Source organism: Tiliqua scincoides, chromosome 4 (genome assembly GCF_035046505.1).
Source record: "Tiliqua scincoides isolate rTilSci1 chromosome 4, rTilSci1.hap2, whole genome shotgun sequence".
Taxonomy (NCBI): Eukaryota; Metazoa; Chordata; class Lepidosauria; order Squamata; family Scincidae; genus Tiliqua; species Tiliqua scincoides.
The window spans coordinates 62,810,800-62,829,528 of NC_089824.1; the positions used below are offsets into that span (position 1 = coordinate 62,810,800).

The 18,729-nt window shown below is 42.8% G+C and overlaps 2 pseudogenes; both read left to right on the forward strand.

The window, feature by feature from the left end:
* Positions 1 to 8,973: 8,973 nt before the first annotated feature.
* Positions 8,974 to 9,093, forward strand: LOC136649861 (5S ribosomal RNA; annotated as a pseudogene).
* Positions 9,094 to 13,531: 4,438 nt separating this feature from the next.
* Positions 13,532 to 13,651, forward strand: LOC136649988 (5S ribosomal RNA; annotated as a pseudogene).
* The last annotated feature ends 5,078 nt before the right edge of the window (positions 13,652 to 18,729 follow it).

Here is an 18,729-nt window from a genome sequence, read left to right on the forward strand (position 1 = left end):
ACTGAACAGTCCTTTAACAACAGCCTCCTTAATGAGAGAGAGAGAGAGAGAGAGAGAGAGAGAGAGAGAGAGAGAGAGGGCAGAAGGCTAACAATCCATCAATCCTTCTCTCTCCTTCCCCCAGCACCTGCAAGAAAGGTGATCATTTTGCATTGGTGAAGGGAGGGGCTGAGTGAAGTGCTGATGGATTGTCTTCTTAATGACTCTTATCTTAGAGTCAAAGGGTCAGCAAGGCTGTTTTTCAATCATTGGAGCAAAGAAACTTTGTTTTTTAAATTGATTTGCTATAGTGCGTTTTTTTTAATCCACGTGAGTGCTTGGAACGGACCCCACGCAAATAATTAGTCTCAACCTGTATATTTCCAGGAACAACATTGCAATCATAATAAGAATGATGGTTTCCCATTGTGAACAGCATATAAAGTCTTCTCCAGTGTTTCAGTGTAAATACGTTTTGGGGACTACAACAGTTGAGGCATTCTGATAGACTTGCTTTTGACTTGCACTAAGTTATGTTAAATTCTGAAAAGGGGAACAAATAAATATATTGATTTCATCTAATCATAATGTATTTAGTGGTGATGTTCTAAATTAGGACTGTGCACCAGGTGATCTACCAAGCTGAATGGCAGCCATCATGTATTGTGACCTGCTAGGAGTTTGACAACAGGTGAATATCACAAACAGGAGGCTTATGGACCATATTATATTGAGTTTCTGAACTTGCTCAGTAGACTACATTCAGCTTTGTGGATCACAAGTTGTGCAGGTTACAGATGGGGGAACCACCTCCTCCCACCTTGGTTCAGAATAAGCCAGGCTGCCCAACTTTCACCCAAGCGGGAAAGAGAAATTTATTCCAAATCAATCTGAGTTAATTTGACTCTCCCACAGCCCTGATTAAGGACCCAAACCTATGTCAGGAAAATGAGAAGACACATAGGTGGTTGAGCAGCCTACTGGAAGGGATTTTTACTTACCTTCTAAAGGCTGTCTGATCACACCCCGAACCACAGTAGCAGCATGTGCTCTCTTGGTGTGGCCGGAAGCTATAAAGTGGCAAGGTATCATATATAGTAAGTTGAATAAGGGAGTCTGCACCATCTCCCATTTCCCATGCCCTTTTCCAACTCTTGTAAACAACTTCCCACCCACCCCATTCTCCAATATTCTTTCCCTAGCTGACCACCCCACTCATCCTGCTCTGGACAAATGGGGGTAACACAGTCTCTCTCTCTCTTCCTTCCACTAGAACCTGGTGTTTTACAACAGTGAGCCAATCTCCCAAGCCTCAAGAGTGTTGGGAAATGTAGTTTTCTCAGTGCTCTGAACAGCCACCTGTTGGGAGAGATGAAAAAAACATTCCCAACACCTGACTCACTGCTGTAACAGTTCCAGTGCCAAGGAATGGTGAGAGACATAGCATCTCTCCCCCCCCCCCCCATGCTAGAAGGTTGAACCACAGCAACATACCTGGTTGGGTGGTGGAGTAGGATGGGAGACTTGCAAGTGGAGTTTGGAGACAAGTAGAAAAGTGAGAGTCACCAGGGTTCGTATTCTGCAAGCAAAGGAATCATGCAGCTTAGAAACAACTGCCTTATTTTAAACATAATAAGTTCTGGGGCCGCGACAATGTCATGACCAGTCTCAAGGACCTTTAGTTGCTTTCATTATCAGATACAATATTTACTGAATAAATTAATATGGATAAAATCAAGCTACTTGATTTGAAGAAAAAAAAAACCTTATAGAAGCATCACACAAACAGCTTTGTACACGTAAAGGTACCTGTATGGCTTTTTTGTGGCAATGAAGTCGTCAGTGTAATCTATGAAGTAGCCTCAGATACTTGGCCCAGTTTCCACCAAGATCTTGGAACACTACAAGATATGAATAGATAAAATGGTCGCTAAAGTGAGCCACCAGAATGGTCCCAATCCAATGAGAGTAGAGCTTGGATTTGGCTTACCCAGCCGTAAATCCCTGCCCAGGAATGAAGGATTGTGGGTGGCCTTACACAATCGTCTCTCTTGAGTAACCTACCTCATAGTGTAATTGAGAAGCAAAACTATCATTTGAGGCCCAGACAACACATTGTATACCAAAGTGTGTATTGAAAATTGCTAGTTCTAAGAAAAATTAGCTTTGGGAGGGGGCAAATTGTAGTGAAAAGACAATAGGGGGAACATTAAAAAAATGTGGCTTAAACCCCATGGTGACAAAAGTAGCTGGGAGGGCAATTGTAGCTGAAAAACAGTAGGTGGGGAGAAGGGTTAGGCTTGCCTCCTGAGCCACTTTTCAGTTTGCTTCATCCTGAGTCTACTTGTCCCTGAAACAGCTGCCAGAGTTTTAATACACATGAATGTATTAAACGCACAGTTTGGTCCCTGTTCCTTGGAAGAAGGGGAGGATACAAGTGCAACACATATTGCTTTATTTTATGTGCTAGTTGGCCCATCTGTTTCACTTGTTCTTCTATAGTTACAACTATACCAGGCTTCCATGCTACAAAATCCTTAGATAATTTATCCAGTGGGAAAGAACAGATCTGATTATGTGCCGTGATGATATAATAAACAGTACTTCTCCAATAAGGAGAGGTAGCTAATCAAATTGATTTCAAGAAACCACATTCCTCATTGCAGTATCTATGAAACAAAGGTGTTATTTATAGATGACTAAATGGAAATATTGTCTGTGCAAGAAGTTCTACAGGATCCTACAATAGGAAAAAAAAGAGATTATACCATTCTATTTAATAATGAACCTCATGTGTGATGTTTCTGTGTTGGCTGGATCAGAGCTAATTAGTATATTGATCTCTCTTTTAGCACTTGCAGTCAGTTACAAACTTTGTTGCAGAGTTAATAAGAATGTTAATAGTCCTAACCAATCACAGTTCATGGATTGTTAAGCACATGTTATATGAAGGCAGTAAACTACTACAGGGAATTCATTAGCAGACTGCTGGAGGCATCGTTTACCCTGTGAAGGTGCTACTACCACCACCAGCTTATTGTCTGGAATCTCCTTATAAACACAATGGTGAGTTGTAACTCTTGTGGATAGGGCCAGCCAAGACTTTCTGAAACATTATGGTGCCTTCATGGCAGTTATGGACCTGGCTCCTGTGGCGCCCCAGGGTGCAGGTCTGCAATGCTTTCCCCCAGAGTCTCCCGGAAGTACTGTTTAAGACCACATTGGAAGCCTCAGAAGGCTTTTGGAGAGGTCCCGAATGCTATGCAGGGCTTTGCCTGTCCACAGAATGGCTCTGGAGGCCAGTTGGAGGTGGTGTGGCAAGTGGAGGTGGTAGCAACATTGGTGCAGTGGATGTGATGGTTCTGCACCCAGAAGGCCCAAGGGCTCAGCACCTGGGGCTTTGGACCCCCAGATCTGCCACTGCTTCATGGTGCACAAAATCCTATCTTCTTACCAGTTGCTGCATCTGATGGGCCTCCTCATTCCACTCCCTGAATTTGAAAAAGAAGAAGAGAATGAAGTGGAAGTGGTGGACTAAACACACCTTCTTTTGTTCTCGCTTCCACACTTTTTCTTCCACTTTGTTCTCCCTTTTCAAATCCAGGAAGCAGGAGGAGAAGTGGTGGAGACAAGTGATCAGATGGAGATGGGCACTCCCTGCCAGTCTGCTCACCATTTCAGTCAGTTTCATGAATGATCCAACTTGGAAGAACATACTTGTGCTTTGTCTTGCAAAAAGATATATTGTGTTATTGTAGTACTACTGTATTGTTTGTCTTCAAAAAATATTTATATATGGGGCATGGCACTCCTAAACTAGATCAGCAGCGTTTCCCAGATTACATTTTCATAATTTTCAGTGAAGGGATACCAGGATTCCTCAGGCAACAGATGGCCTGGATGCCTTTAAAAGGGGATTGGACAAATTTCTGGAGGAAAAATCCATTACGGGTTACAAGCCATGATGTGTATGTGCAACCTCCTGATTTTAGAAGTGGGCTATGTTGGAATGCCAGATGCAAGGGAGGGCACCAGGATGCAGGTCTCTTGTTGTCTTGTGTGCTCCCTGGGGCATTTGGTGGGCCACTGTGAGATACAGGAAGTTGGACTAGATGGGCCTTTGCCTGATCCAGCAGGGCTGTTCTTATGTTCTTAATGGACATCTCTTCCCCAGGTGGTTGGGAAGGCATCGATAGCTCACTCTGGGGGGATTGTCAAATATCTGGCAAGTGCAAAAAATATGGAAATCCAGAAGGGCCACAGAGATCATAGTATGATCACAAGAAACTCCACCTCCAAACATTACGATCAGAGCAGTGATCATCTGGCTTGGCTTGGCTTGTGCGACATTCCTGTAAAAAGTGTAATGTATAGATTTGCCTGGCAGTGATGTGGAGAACTTGACAAGATTGACAATAATGCAGGCAGGGCTATGCAGACAAGGAGGAAGGACGTAAAAAGAGCTGACAGGATCACAGTGACAGCAAAGTGGCATTTGCTTAACAATAGCCTTTTACATTGAATGGACAGAAGAAGGGTGACCAGAGGGAAGGCCATCACAGTTACAGTAGATTAAATTGGAGTGACAAGGAGATTATCAATAGGGCAAGACTGGAAATAAGGCCCAGTTATGAGGGCCTTAAGGTGGCAGATCTTGCAATCTGCTGCTGTAGATCCCAGGATGCTGGCAGGAAAGCCACACCACGGGAAGGAAAGGGGTGGGGGGGGGGATGTCCATGCCAGTGATGCAGGCTGAGATCCTACCCCCCTTTCTTTGCCCTGAAACACCCCCTGAGTCTCCTCAGACTTATGTCAGCAAAATTGCTGGCATAAGTGCAAGGAGACTAATTGAAAAACAAGCAGGAAGCAGATTGAAAGGCAGCAATCCAGCCCTCTGTATTCTCATGTTGCTCCTTTGTCTCATGACCCCTTTAAACAAATCCGCAACTGTGGAACACAATGGGAGCCCCTTTTTGCACATTTTTTCAGGGATTGCATGGCAGTGGGTCAGGGGTGGCATCAGTGGAGCTTCAGTTCAGGTGGTGGATCAGGTTGGGTCATCCTTGCCCGGTTGCTATAATTCAGAGGCTTGTCCTTATAGGAAGTATGGGGAGTGTTCTGTGTTTTGTTGTTTGCGAGGGATCAGTGGAAATTTCAAGGGGCAGAATTGAGCAACCCAGCAAGCCTAGCTTCACAAGAAGCTGCAGAGAAGCTGTGTCCTCCTTCATTGGTGTGGCCTTCATCAGCCTGAACCCCTGATTTATCACAGTTCTAGTATCTGGGGTAGATATCTAGTATCTTTCTCTCCCTGCCTTATTGTCAGGCCACATCTTCTGTTCAGGACCTGCATTCAAAAAGACAAACAAAGAGTTCTCTGGTTATTTGAGAGACAAATTTTAATTCCTTTTGTTAGGATTGTTACAATATAAATCGTAAAGAACACAGTGCACAGATAGTTAAGATTAATTTGTGGTCCATAAAAACTCTGTTGGAAGGATGTTTTACTTCCTCCCTTTCTCAGGCTGACAAATTTGCCTAATGGGGTACAATGGACAGCTGTGCATTAGAGATTAAGCTGACACCAAACAAATGCAACTATTATGTATATTTAGCCTTTTCCTCCTGTTGTTTTCATATGATGGAAGGTTCCTCCGAGAGGCTTTGTGCTAACTGAGGATCACCCCTAAGAAATTAGGTCAAACTATTAAAAATTACCATCTGCCATTGGGCATCTAACCTAAAGATCAACTAGTTATTCTGCCAAGAAGATATGCTTTAAAAAAAAAAAAAAATCTGTACTTTGTGGAATTTAACTAGGGGTGAGCTAAGAGCACTCACAGCTTTCTGAGAATGTTTTCAAAAGCACTGAAAAACCACATCCCCTCTTTTACTGATTTTTTTTTTTTTAGAAACTGCTTGGCCTATTCAAGAAGCAGTGCCCTGGCTATGAATTGTCTGTTCTGTTCCATTTTGCCAGTTATCCGTGGGCTGAAGACCTGAAGGGCAGCACATTCTGACCTTCTGCCATTGGGCAGAAGACTAAACGTCTCTTGTATGTTCTATTCTCTACCTCTGCAGAAGAATATCACAGTAGGGGAAGATAGCCAGGGTCCCAGCCATTGACCAGAGAAGGAACAGATACAAGGAGCTCACTTTCCCCAACCTTGCCATAAAAAAAACTCTGTTCTGCTTTGGTTGCCACTTGCCCTAGAACAGCAAAGCAGAAGAGAAACAACCTCTAGCCCACTGAAAGTTATTTTCAATCTTTTTCATCTCGGGGCACACTGACAAGGGACGAAAATTGTCAATGCACACCATCAGTTTTTGGACAATTGACAAGGCACACTACACTGTTGGTGGGGGGCTCACATCCCCCAATAGCCCTACTAATAAATGACCCTCCCCCAAACTCCTGCAGCGCACCTGCAGACATGGCACACCAGTATGCCATGGAACAGTGGTTGAAAATGGCTGCTCTAGCCTCTTCCACCAGAAAGAGGATTAACAGCCCTATCCTATCTCCAGTGCACAACTGGGTGTAGTGGTGCCAAAACGGCTACCACTGAATCCGTGGCACCACCAGGCCTCTGGAGGTGTCCTCGGGGGAAAGCCCCAGGGCCCGCAATGGGGCTTCTCAAGTCTGCACCAGTTATTTTGCTGGTGCAGACTTGAGAGCCCAACATGGAGCCCAACATGGAGGATAGGATACTGTGGAGCAGGGTTCTGTTGGTTCCATCCCCTTCATGCCCTGGTTCCTTAGGTATGATTCTTCATGGAGGTGCATAGTGGTGTTTGGATACCTAGACAGATAATTTTTGTATGATGTGTGCATGTAGCCAAATCTGATTGATAATATAGTGTCATGACATAATCCAATTCACCATAAGAACATAAGAACAGCCCCACTGGATCAGGCCATAGGCCCATCTAGTCCAGCTTCCTGTATCTCACAGCAGCCCACCAAATGCCCCAGGGAGCACACCAGATAACAAGAGACCTCATCCTGGTGCCCTCCCTTGATGACATCCTGGTGCCCTCCCTCACCTCGGAAGATTCTCAAATTAGTTGGGTCATCCATGTGCCTAATGACCTCTCTCTCAGTTGGTGTCATTTGCCCTCAGTGACATTATTATGCAGTCAAATTGGATTGGCTACAGAAGGTTGTCTCATTATCCATATATGATTCCCAACTGGCTGTGATCACTCATGCAACCAATGAGTAATCCTTATGGTTTGTATTACTTATGCAAACAGGGAAAAAGTAGCCATGAAACTAAACAAAATCTGTAGAAAAACAGCAACAAATCAGGAAAACTATGGCAATAAACAGAACTGGAAAAATTCGGGGGAAAAAAACATTTTCACATTTATACTTTTTCACAAATTCCAATGAATGACTGCATAATCAATTGTTGGGGAAAAGTTCTGCTGGTGCAAAGGTTTCCAGATAGTGGATACTTTCACACTGTGCCAGGTACTGGCACTGGGCAGCTGTGATTGACAAGTACACAAAAAGTTGCAAAGGTAATAAAAAGATGAGTTAAATACTGAATAGTATTTCCAGGATAAGTTACAGTGATGCTCCAATCTCCTAAATCACTTTTTAAATACAATTTTGAATTAGTCTTTTCTGATTTTATAATGGGAATGGGAAACATAATCTGCAGCCTCTTAGCTGTTTACTGAAGAGTATTTGAGCAGTCTTCTCTTTTGCACTTCATTGTATGTGCATGTGTCTGCTGATAGATTAAAATGTTTGTTCAGCATGGGGTTACCGAAGTAGCGTTAACTTTCACTTCAGTGGATTTAATATCGGTTATAGCTTCAGGGCATGCAGAGGGTAGCTTTATGCCTAAGGGCTGATGTCATGACTTTTTCTTAATGGTGCATGTCACTCGAGTCCGTGAAGTGTATGAGTTTTGTAAATGTTTTCTTCATCTTTTCAATGGAAAAGGGGTCTGGAACAGAAATTTCCCAAGAAATGCTGAATTACATTTTAGATTAAGCCTCTTTTGAGTGTCTGCAGTGAGATCTCATTTTCACAAGCCCCAACAAAACAAAGGTACAAAACAACAGCATACATTGTCTTCCTGTTCTTTTAAAGCTGTGTACCATTTGCCCTGTGTTTTGACAGTGTTTATAAAATTAAAAATAACCCTTGATGGCCCTATATAATGAGGGTAAAAATATTAATCATGAAAGGATTGTTCTGTTTATTTGTTGAAAGCTAAAGAAAGTTAAGATGCAATTTTCACACAACTTACTTGTTGAGTAGGTCTGCTGACTTTGGTCAAGTTACGCCAGACCACCATCCTTCAACGTGTTTGCTACAGAAATTGCTTTGTGAATATTTTGTATTGAAAAGCTGTACATAAATATTCTTAATAAAAATATTCTGATTATATAATTTGTTAAACACCACTTACACACACAGACAGGTTTAATAAGAGCCTGCCTCCAAGTCAGTTCATCAATATTTTACACACATTGTAAGTCCCACTGTAATATAAAAAACTGAAAGAGAGGTAAGATGCATTTATAATCATAGAGGTGGAAAGAAGCAAATGTTTTCCTTCAGACTTTCCAAACTTTGTAACAATATGGACCCTCCCACTCCTCACCTCAATTCCAGTCAACAGGGAGGCATAAATTAGCCAATCAAGAGGAAAAGGACACAAACCAGCAGTACAAAAACTTTCTGTGGGAACTCTGACATTACTTCTAGTGAAGTCACCAAAATTTGCCATTTCTCCACTTGGAATACAAATTCCCATGATTTCTAATGCTAATGTTCAGTACACAGTGAGCAAGATGACAACGTCGTCAGTCCTTCTGTAATTCAGAATTTGATCTGAACCACCTAAGTACTTTTCCCTCCCATTCACCAAAGTGGCTGCGGTAATAGCACCTGCAGCAAAGATAGAGGGGAGCATCTATCTCTGTCTCTTCTCTTCCTTGGCAATGGTGGTTCTCTTCCCCCTTTCCTTCCACACTAACAGCAGCAACTGTTACCTTGCACATGCCCGATCTCATCTGATCTCGGAAGCTAAGCAGGGTCAGGCCTGGTTAGTACTTGGATGGGAGACCGCCTGGGAATACCGGGTGCTGTAGGCTTATACCATAGTCTTTCAAGACTGAAGGTTGCCAATCATTGGTTATAACAAGTAGGTCACTCTTTCTCCTTATTTCCTACCCACTCCCTGGCGTCTTTTTCAGAAGCATTCCACATGCCAGGAGCCTTGAGACATGCAGTTTCCCCAAGCACATTTATTGAGAAACTTCCCTCATTCCCTGTCTCCGTGCCTCCAGTGAGAAGTAGGACAGCTGTTAAAGAGAGTAAATGGGGTGGATAGAAGGAGACACACAGCCACTTCTTGAGCAGCCACCGACACCAAGGAAGTGAGCTGGAGGTTCAAATGTTGGATGCAGCAATGACAACTTAAAACGCTCAGGAAAAGAAGAGCTTTTGTTCCTGAGCACTCTCCAGTTTTGCTTGTGATTCCTGGCTCCAATCCAAACCAAGTTTGGGAGAGTTTACACGCCACTAGTTTTATCTATTTCTGAGACTGAAATGGACCTAAAACATTAACTAATAACTAATCCAACCTAAATGCCCATGTAGCAATGCAATGGGGTCTGTGAGTCCGCCAGTGCATGGGAGGCCACTGCGACCTCCCTGCTGGTGGACCTGCAGCACATGTCAGTAGAGGCTGCTTTGCGATTGTTGTAAAGCAGTCTCCACCGGAGCGATGCTAGTAACACCACAGATAACCACACAGTTCATCCAGTTCTAGGAAACTTCTAAAGCAAGGAGAACCACATGAATAAATATGTTTCATGTGAGATCCTCTGTGATGCTAGAAAGAGATGCTCCAAAGTGTGCATAGCCAGTGGAAGTGAAACATGCTATGATTATATTCATGTTAGGTAGCTGAGGATCTCATTAACTACCCCTGCTTTTACCCCTGCTAACTGGGTAAGAGGCACTTTTTCAAGTGGGTGCTTCTTTTATTTAGCAGGGGTAAATATTTTATTTTATATTCTTCTTTTATTTAGTTATTTAGTAACTGGCCCTCCTCACCCCAGCAGTGTCTTCTTCTAGTGGCTATCTGCTGGTGTTCTTTTGTATCATTTAGATTGTGAGTCCTTTTGGGACAGGGAGACATTAGTTACTGGATTTTCTCCGTAAACCGCTTTGTGAACTTTCCATTAAAAAGTGGTATATAAATACTGTTAATAATAAAAATAATAATAATGATTATGAAAATCAAAAACACAAAACAGAGCTTGGTTGGCTTGCTGTTTCACCATCCCTTGCGTAATCATACCGCCAATCTGAATTGCGATGCAGAATCCAAATTGCACTGATTTTTGTTAGAAGTGTAAGTATTTGGAAGAAAAAGACCAGTCTCAATATGGTAGACCAGCCCTGATCCTCCTTTCTAGGCCTTCCTCAGGCTGGGGTTTTACGATGAGTCCAACCTTTCCATCTGGTAAGATCTGGAAGCAGAAAAGAGAAGAGTGAACTAAAGCACATATGTGGTTGGTAAGGAATAAGGGGAAGCAAGCTGAAACTGTAAAGGAGATCAAGCAAGGAAGCACGCTTTATGCCTAGCCCTTGCGTCCAAGTTAAATTGCCTTAGGACAGAGATCTTGTGGAATAAATTCTTGGCTTACAACAACATTTGGCTTCCTCCAGAAGGCCAGTACTGCCAAGAGACATTAAGCAGTTGCATCTAAAAATGTTTTGCAGGTACCAGGCTGTGCTCTTTCCTTGTGTTTATGACAATTTAATTGTCTTCTAGGGAGATAACATACAGTGAGGGAGAGGCTGTGAGTCAGCCATTTCTACATGAAGGTATATCTGTGGCAGAACAATGGAGTGTGTCTGCATAAATTATTGGATACTTGTCCGGTCTATTAAAATTTGGAGCTTGAGCAACGAAACTGAGACATCTGGTCAAGTCACCTGGAATACTGATAAGGACATAAAGGCAAATCTGGAAGCTGGACAAAAAATATGAATAAATGTTTCTAAGATATATCATGCTCATCATTGGGACATCATCTGACAGATGACTAATCTAAAGTACATTGTAACTGAAGCTATAGTTAGTTTGTTCCTTATAAAAGCTGGCCCTGAATTTCTCTTCAGGGCTTTATGTTAGCAAGCCCTTAATAATCCTTCAATTATGTAGACGTTCCAAAGAACTCGTTATTTTGTGTTCCATGTTTTCAACATTAATCCAAATATAACAAACTAGTATTAAGCAGCATTAATGGTAGGCTGCTCTGTAAAATTTTATTTGAAGGGCAGGGTATAAACAAATAAACAGCAATAAGTAAGGCCCTCTGAGGAATATTTTAGTTGGGTTTCAGCCAATTAATCAGCTGGATGTTCTTCAAAAATTGCATATCACCAGAACTTCACTAAAAGTGCCTTCGTGGAGATTTTGCAGGAAATGTGAGATTCTTTTCAATAAACAAAAGCTATTGTCTTCATTTCATTTTTGACTCCTGATAGAAGTGCAAAATAGCTTGGAAAAACAAACAAACATGCTTCTGCTCCAAAATGCTTAACTTTATTAAAAGATTTCATCCAAAAAACTTTTGGATGAGCCAATATTAAACAGATGATTGAACAATCTCTGAAGGAACCCAAAGGGGGGGAAACAGCAGTTGTATTTGTAAGAGGAGAGGAATGAGTTGGAAATCTAGTTAAAGAATGTCCAGACTATTATGTCTATCATAAGCATAGCCCAGTTTCTATTGTATCAAATTTGCTTTTGAATGGAACTGGGAGACTTTAGCATGATGCTACTCATTTCATGCTTTAGACATTTATTGATGGGGTGATGGGGGGGTCAAACGACAACCCACAAACAGATTGTTGCTCATTTAAAACCAGTGTTTTCAGCTTGACCCATACTCTATTTGGATTTTATCCCCCATTAGCCTGATAGGCTTCAGTGAGAACTGGATTTGGCTTAACTATAACCATTTGGCTTACATGGGTTCTGGATTGGGCTAGTTTGGGCACTATACTTAAAAAAAATTCCACATTATTTTCCTGTGCTTGTTACAGAAGTTACTAGAAAGACAAAGCCTCTTTACTGGGAAGCCCAAGATTAGTCAGTCCTAATCGAAATAAGTGTCACCATATCTCAGGCATAACAGAAAGCCAAAGCAAAGGAACAAAGTAAGGAAGCCATGCAGAAGCACGCCCTGCTGGCAGACTACTGGCTTCCACAGTAGAGACAGCTGCTCTCCAACCCTCCTGGCTGAAATGTTCTGGGATATATTGCACTACAGATGGGAAGGAGGGGGAAATGGCCAGGGGGAAAAATCCTGAAGAAAATGTATCTCTGTGGTCAACAGCAAAATAAAATCCCTGATTTATTGTGTAAATAGTACGAAGGAGCTACATTTGTATGTGAGAAGAGGGCATCAGAGAGAGAGAGAGAGAGAGAGAGAGAGAGAGAGAGAGAGAGAGAGATATTTACATTAGCAAAATAAAAGTCAAATATTTAACAGGGTGCCATTTCCTTACCATATGAACCTTACATAGAGGTTTTTGGGATGCACATCGATAGTGCGTCATGCAAGCAGAGGCTGGAGACGCTGGCAACTTAAAACTCATCTGGCATTGGCAAGGGAATCAGGACACGGATTAGTTTATTCGTTGCAGCTCTCCTTTCCCTGGACTGAGCATTCTTTCTCTGGAGCTCAAAGTGAAACACAAGGAAAAAGGGGAGACAACAAATAAGAGGATCCAGATCACCAGGAGTCCAGCATGTGTGGAAGCTTTGTACTGAGGACTGGAACATGATTTCAGAAGTCAGACCCACATGAGAGATGGTAGTTGTAGTCAATGAGGTGTTAATGATCTTGCAGCAGATAGCTGGTTTTGGGGGCAAATAGCAGCTAAAAGGAAGTGTGATTTGAGGTGAAGAAATGGTGTGTGGGAGAAGTGTTAACCCACCCACTGCATACTGAGTTCCCGAGCTAGCTTGGGGAGTCCATTACTAATTCTGGTGTGCAATCACGAAACCGGAAGTGGGTCACAATTGTTCTATTTTCATTCTCTGCGCATTGGGAAGCTGTGTGGAGGCGTCTGCAGAGCTCCCCGCATCTCCGGGACACAGCTGCTCATTTTTGTAAGTAAGAGAAAGCCGCTGGCCCCCCAACAGTGATGCAATTCTGGGAATCATGTCACTCATTTCCCCCCCTTGCAAAAATTTACCTCTGGAGTTTTGCTCCCAAGGAGTTTGAGAACCCATGATCTAAGGAATTTATTCTTCCACTAAAGAGGCTGACAACTCTCACCTGATGCGTTTACACATGTGGAGCCCTAAATAGAACTACCAATGCAGTAAAAACAAACAAACAAACAAACAAAAACAGGACTCACATGAAACAACAGTTTCATGACACCCTTCTTGTTAGAGATGGGCTTAATGCACTGTGTATGTTGGTCCCAAGAAAATCAGATGATACACATTCATCTAAACTTCTGAAATGATGACACTATAAAATACTAAATCAGCAGCAGCCATGCAGCAACTGTTACCCTGCACATGCCTAATCTCGTCTGATCTCGGAAGCTAAGCAGGGTCAGGTCTGGTTAGTACTTGGATGGGAGACCACCTGGGAATACCAGGTGCTGTAGGCTTATACCATAGTCTTTCGAGACTGAAGGTAGCCAACCATTCATTTTGGAAATGCTGCTGGAAGAGGCAGTGGTGCTTTCCAGCTGTCACCAGTTCCTGCCACACCTGCCTGGGGCAGTGAGGGGGAAAAACTGGGTGGGGAGGGGAGGTAATGGTAGGTGCAGGATGGAGTGCCTCCAGGGGTGATGGAAAGCGCCAGGTCCTATCCCCTCATTTTGCAGCCTCCCCACCCCTTTCTTCTCCTCGATCCTGCTCTCGCTACAGAGCTGGGGCAGGTCTGAGTAAACCCATTGCAGAGATGGAGGCTTGCAATGGGGTAAGAGGAAATGATCCCCCTTCCTCTCTTAAGCCTTCCAGTTCATACCTCCCACTGGATTCAGGGTGCCCATTTTCAGCACAGCTGCATCGGCAGAGGGGCGAGGATAGGATAGGGCCCTAAGAATCCACAATTAATTCAAAAATAAATAAAATGTTAGATTATAATTTTAATTAAGGCTTTAGTTCTAAACATATTGACTTGTAAACAGTGGGCCTTATTGACTTTAGTGGTGGCTTAACTAAAGACATTTAGGGCACAATCCTAACCCACTTTCCAGCAGCGACATAAGGGCAATGCAGCTCCAAGGTAAAGGAACAAACATTCCTTTACTTTGAGGAGGCTTCCGTGAGGGCCATCCAACTGCAGGATGCAGCACATGGTCCATTAGCACAGCTATGCCAGTGCTGGAAAGTGGGTTAGGATTTGGGCCTTAGAACGACAGCATTAATCTGATTTATGGAGATGCTTCTGCTTATGAAGATGTAATATGCAACAGATCTTATTCCTCATAACCCCTCTTTTCCATTTTCCAGGAACAAAAATAATTCCTGCTGCTTCCACCACTCCAATGGTACTGTATATTCTACATACAAAAAAGGAGTAGGAAGTATATGTTGCTGTGGACGGCTATGGAAAGGCTGTGGAGCAAAATTGATTTCCATATCATTCAGTTCACCAATATGAATCTGAAGGTGATGGAATACCACACAATGTGAATGCTCCCAAGCTTCCTTCCCCCTTGACTCCCTGTGAGTATGTTCAGAGAAACGATGGCTGCACTTAAAAAGTAAACAAACAGGAAAAGCTTAAGTGATTGATTTTCTTAGTGGACAAATTCAGGCTTCTCTCATTAATGATGTCAAATGGAGTCTGTGATATGAATGTGCAAACTGTAATCAAGCGCATTGATCTCTGAAGCTACTTAGCAGTGACTTATTGTGCTAAATGACTCTATCGTTACATCTTTCCCATGATGAATATAGTCAAATCCTTCAAGCTGTGGTTTTCAGGAACACCATAACCTTCTCCTGTTTCTCCAAATCATTCTTGATTCACTTCATTCTGAAAACTGCCTGGACTTCCTAACTCCAAATGACCAGCAGGAAAACTGTCAATACAGCTTTAAAAAGGTTTTAGACTTTAAGCTGAAGAGGGGGTGGGGAGGAGGAAGTTGCTTCCAGCCAGAGACACCATACTATTAAAGACTATAGCAGAATTCTGATGGACCACAGTCAAATCAAATTCTTCTCAAATATCTTGATTCAAAATGGAGGTATGCCAAGTATTTGGATTTTAGCCAGCTGACTGCCCACTTTATTTACTGGGATTTAAAACTGTGAGATCCAATAATCTCAGCAGATCCAATAATCTCCGATCCAATAATCTCAGAGCCACCCACCTGAAGGCTCTGCCAGCTCCAGTGGTTCCAAAATGGTTAACGCTGTGTTCAGTAGCACTGCCAAGGCCACTGGAGGTGAAGGCCTAAGACTCACAATGGGGCTTCTTAAATCTGCACCAACTAGTTTGCACACTTTAAGACTCTGTGTTGGACCTTCTGGCCCAACTCAGAGTTAAAGACCCACTGCTCTGCTGGTCCCCCCATCCCACCTCAGTTCCTCCTTCCGTCCGTCCTGTCCTTCACCATCCCGTTCTGCCCACTCCCTGCCTCCCCCCATCCTGAAATGACTTACCACTGACCAGTGCTGCTGGAGCACCAGTCAGCCCTCTACACAGTGCTGAGGCTCAGCACCGACTGTAGCGGGGCCAGCACAAGCGGCTCCTCCTCTCTGGGCGCCTTTATAGGGCGGATGTGCCTTATAGGATGTTTGCGACGCCTGGAGCTGCAGCTCAGTGCTGGTGCTGAGGAAGTTCAGGACTGGACCCTTAATTGGTTTTCTCAATATTCTACACCTCTATATTCAACAAGTGTAGAAACAGTAATTCTCAGGCACTTTGATGCTGCACATGTATACTGAGGCTACAAATCAGAAACAAAAAAAAATTTCAAAGAATTGGCTGAAGAACAGAGTGGCTTGCTAACCTTGTTTCAATGTGATGCCCGGCTGCCCTCCGTCAAACCATAAACCTTGTTTTAAAGATGGGAGAGTTCAAAATATAGTGGCACAGTTCAGACCATCCAACCAACTGTTGGTTGGATTGTGAATGACCCCACACATCTTCCTCTCTCTCCTCTCTTTTCCTCCTCTCCTCACACATACAGCCACATCAAAAATTGGTTTCTGTGATGTCTGACCCAGGAAACTGGTTTTTAAGAAACCAGGAAGTGCTTGATTTACCCAGTTTTGCAAGGAGGGAGGAAAAGGGAGGAGGATGAAGGCACATACAGACTTCTCAGCTCGTTCACAATCCAACAGACTATGACAGGGGCATCAAACGCATTCCATGCAGCAGGCCAAGTAACATTCGTGATGTCTGCTGTGGGCTGGAAGTGATGTCATTAAGCAGGTCATGACCAGAAATAAGCACTTTTTCTCAGGAACTCATTAGCTATAAATGACAGAAGAGAAAATAAGCACATCTTGATCATATTTTCAAGACATGGGAGAGCCCAGTTATTATGAAAGCAATCCTGAGAGCAACTGACAGTAGTGCTGGGAGAGCCAGAGGGCTAGATAAAGAGCTCCTGGGTGCCGCATCTAGCCTGCAGGCCTTACGTTTGACACCCCTGAACTATGATGTGAACTATGGCTGGTTGGATCATCTGGATGATCTGGCCTGATTGTCTCTTCAGCTGCAACTGTTGCTGGAGTGGAAAAGCTGTAACAGGTGCAAATTCAAACTTTGTGTTCAATGACCCTGTGAATGACGCCATCTTTTCTCCTTTCCCCCTTCTTCCATTTTAAATGTGGATCACAAAATCTGGCCTACCATGAAAAGGCTATTTGTAAGGAGGAAAAAAAAGCTCCTAATTATTTTTTAAAACAGACGGTAAAGATAGCACAACTCCCAATCCTCAATACCAGCTTAAACCTGCATTTATTAAAGCTGGTGTGATATTTCTACAAAGCATGCATTCCATAATAACCCTTTCTTTCCTGCCTGTGGAGATTTATGGATGATATTTTTTTAAAGGTTACCTTAATTAAAATGCATTTCTATCTATCCCATTATTTGGAAAACACTCAGTGCAGATGCTGAAGCAAAAAGTTCAGTCATCTCTGAACATAGCATTATTATGCAGACATCACAATTTTCTTTTATTGTACATCGGTCTTAGTTTAGTATGAAATGTGATGGGGTTAGTTGGTGAACTGAAGTTTCATTCTCAATCTTTTATGGGTAACTGTAATTGGAGCTACCTGCAGTGCTAGGGGAAAAATATACACATAACACCTAATGTATGAGAATCAGTTAATCATCAAAATGTCATGGTGAAATGTACCCATTCGAGATACAGATGAAGAAGAAATAACTGGAAAAAGGACTGAGCTATTAAGTCAGGACTCAAATCTAAACTTCTAGAAACAAAATAATAGAATAACCAACATTTTCATAATGTCATTCATCCAAAAAATTGAAAAGAGCATTTTAAAAAATACAAACATGCCTTCATTGCATCTATCCAAGAATGCTTAATGTTAGCTGCTAAGATAAGATGTGGATTTTAAGATACTTCCTGTAGTATTATCCTCCAGAGTCAGCAAGAAGGTTGTCACTGTTTGCCCAAAATGATCCTATCTTTCAAAGTTTTTTCTTCCTGTTTTTTCTTGGGTGGACAAGTGGAAAAAGGTTCATGTCATGGTTTAAAGGGCTCCATCCCTTTACCACCAGGCTGTACTGTAAAGCCAGGGCTCCACTCTGGTAACAGATCCTCTGTCCCCTTTCTTCCAGGGTTAACAGTCTTAAGATATCATCTTAAGTAAGCATAGCCTCAAAATGCCAAGTTTATATGCATTTGACCTAGCAAGCCCATCAAGAAGAGAAACTGGTTCATGGGAGAGAGCACACTTTGTTTGATCTTGCTAGCTGAGCAAAGAGGCACTTTTAAAAGTGGCACTCTTTTTGGTATAAGTAGGGACTCTTTTTTGTCCCTATTTGTCCAATACAATATAGCATATTTTCTAGTGAATGTTTGCTGGTGTCCCCCTACCCCCAATCAGGAGTCCTTTTTGATAGGGAACCATTTATTTATTTGATTGCATGCAAACTGCTTTGTTGAAAAGTGGTGGATAAACTTTCTTCTTCATAATATGATGCATTTATATTTTTTCCTGTTAACTTGTTTTCAGGACCCATCTATATTTCTAATTTTTTTTATTCAGGAACCATTTCTAGGGCCAGCTCCACATTTTCTGAGACTTTGCTACAAACTGGGAACACAGCGAGTTAAGGATAAATTCAAACCTGTGTAACAATTTTTAAAGGATAAGTCCTGAACCCTGGAACCTGCTGGTGAGTGCTATAACAAAAGTGCCATAAAGCACTTTGTGACAGTGCAAAGTTAGGAGCGCCAGTGGGAAGGTTGGAGCCTTCCTGCTGGTGCGGGTGCAGAGGGCAGGGGAGGGTGGGGGAGGGTAAGGAGGGGTTGGAATGGGGTGTCGGGAGGGTAGCGACAGAGGTAGGGGTCAGCATATTGGACCAGGGAAGGTGATGGGATCAGCAGTGCTAGCACACACCATATCGTCTCCCTATTCCTGGGCCCAATCCACCTACATACATTAACTCAGACTTTCGCCAGTGATATCACTGTTGCAGGTTCAAGTGGACCCATAGTAGCTACTGGGGCTTACCTGACAAATG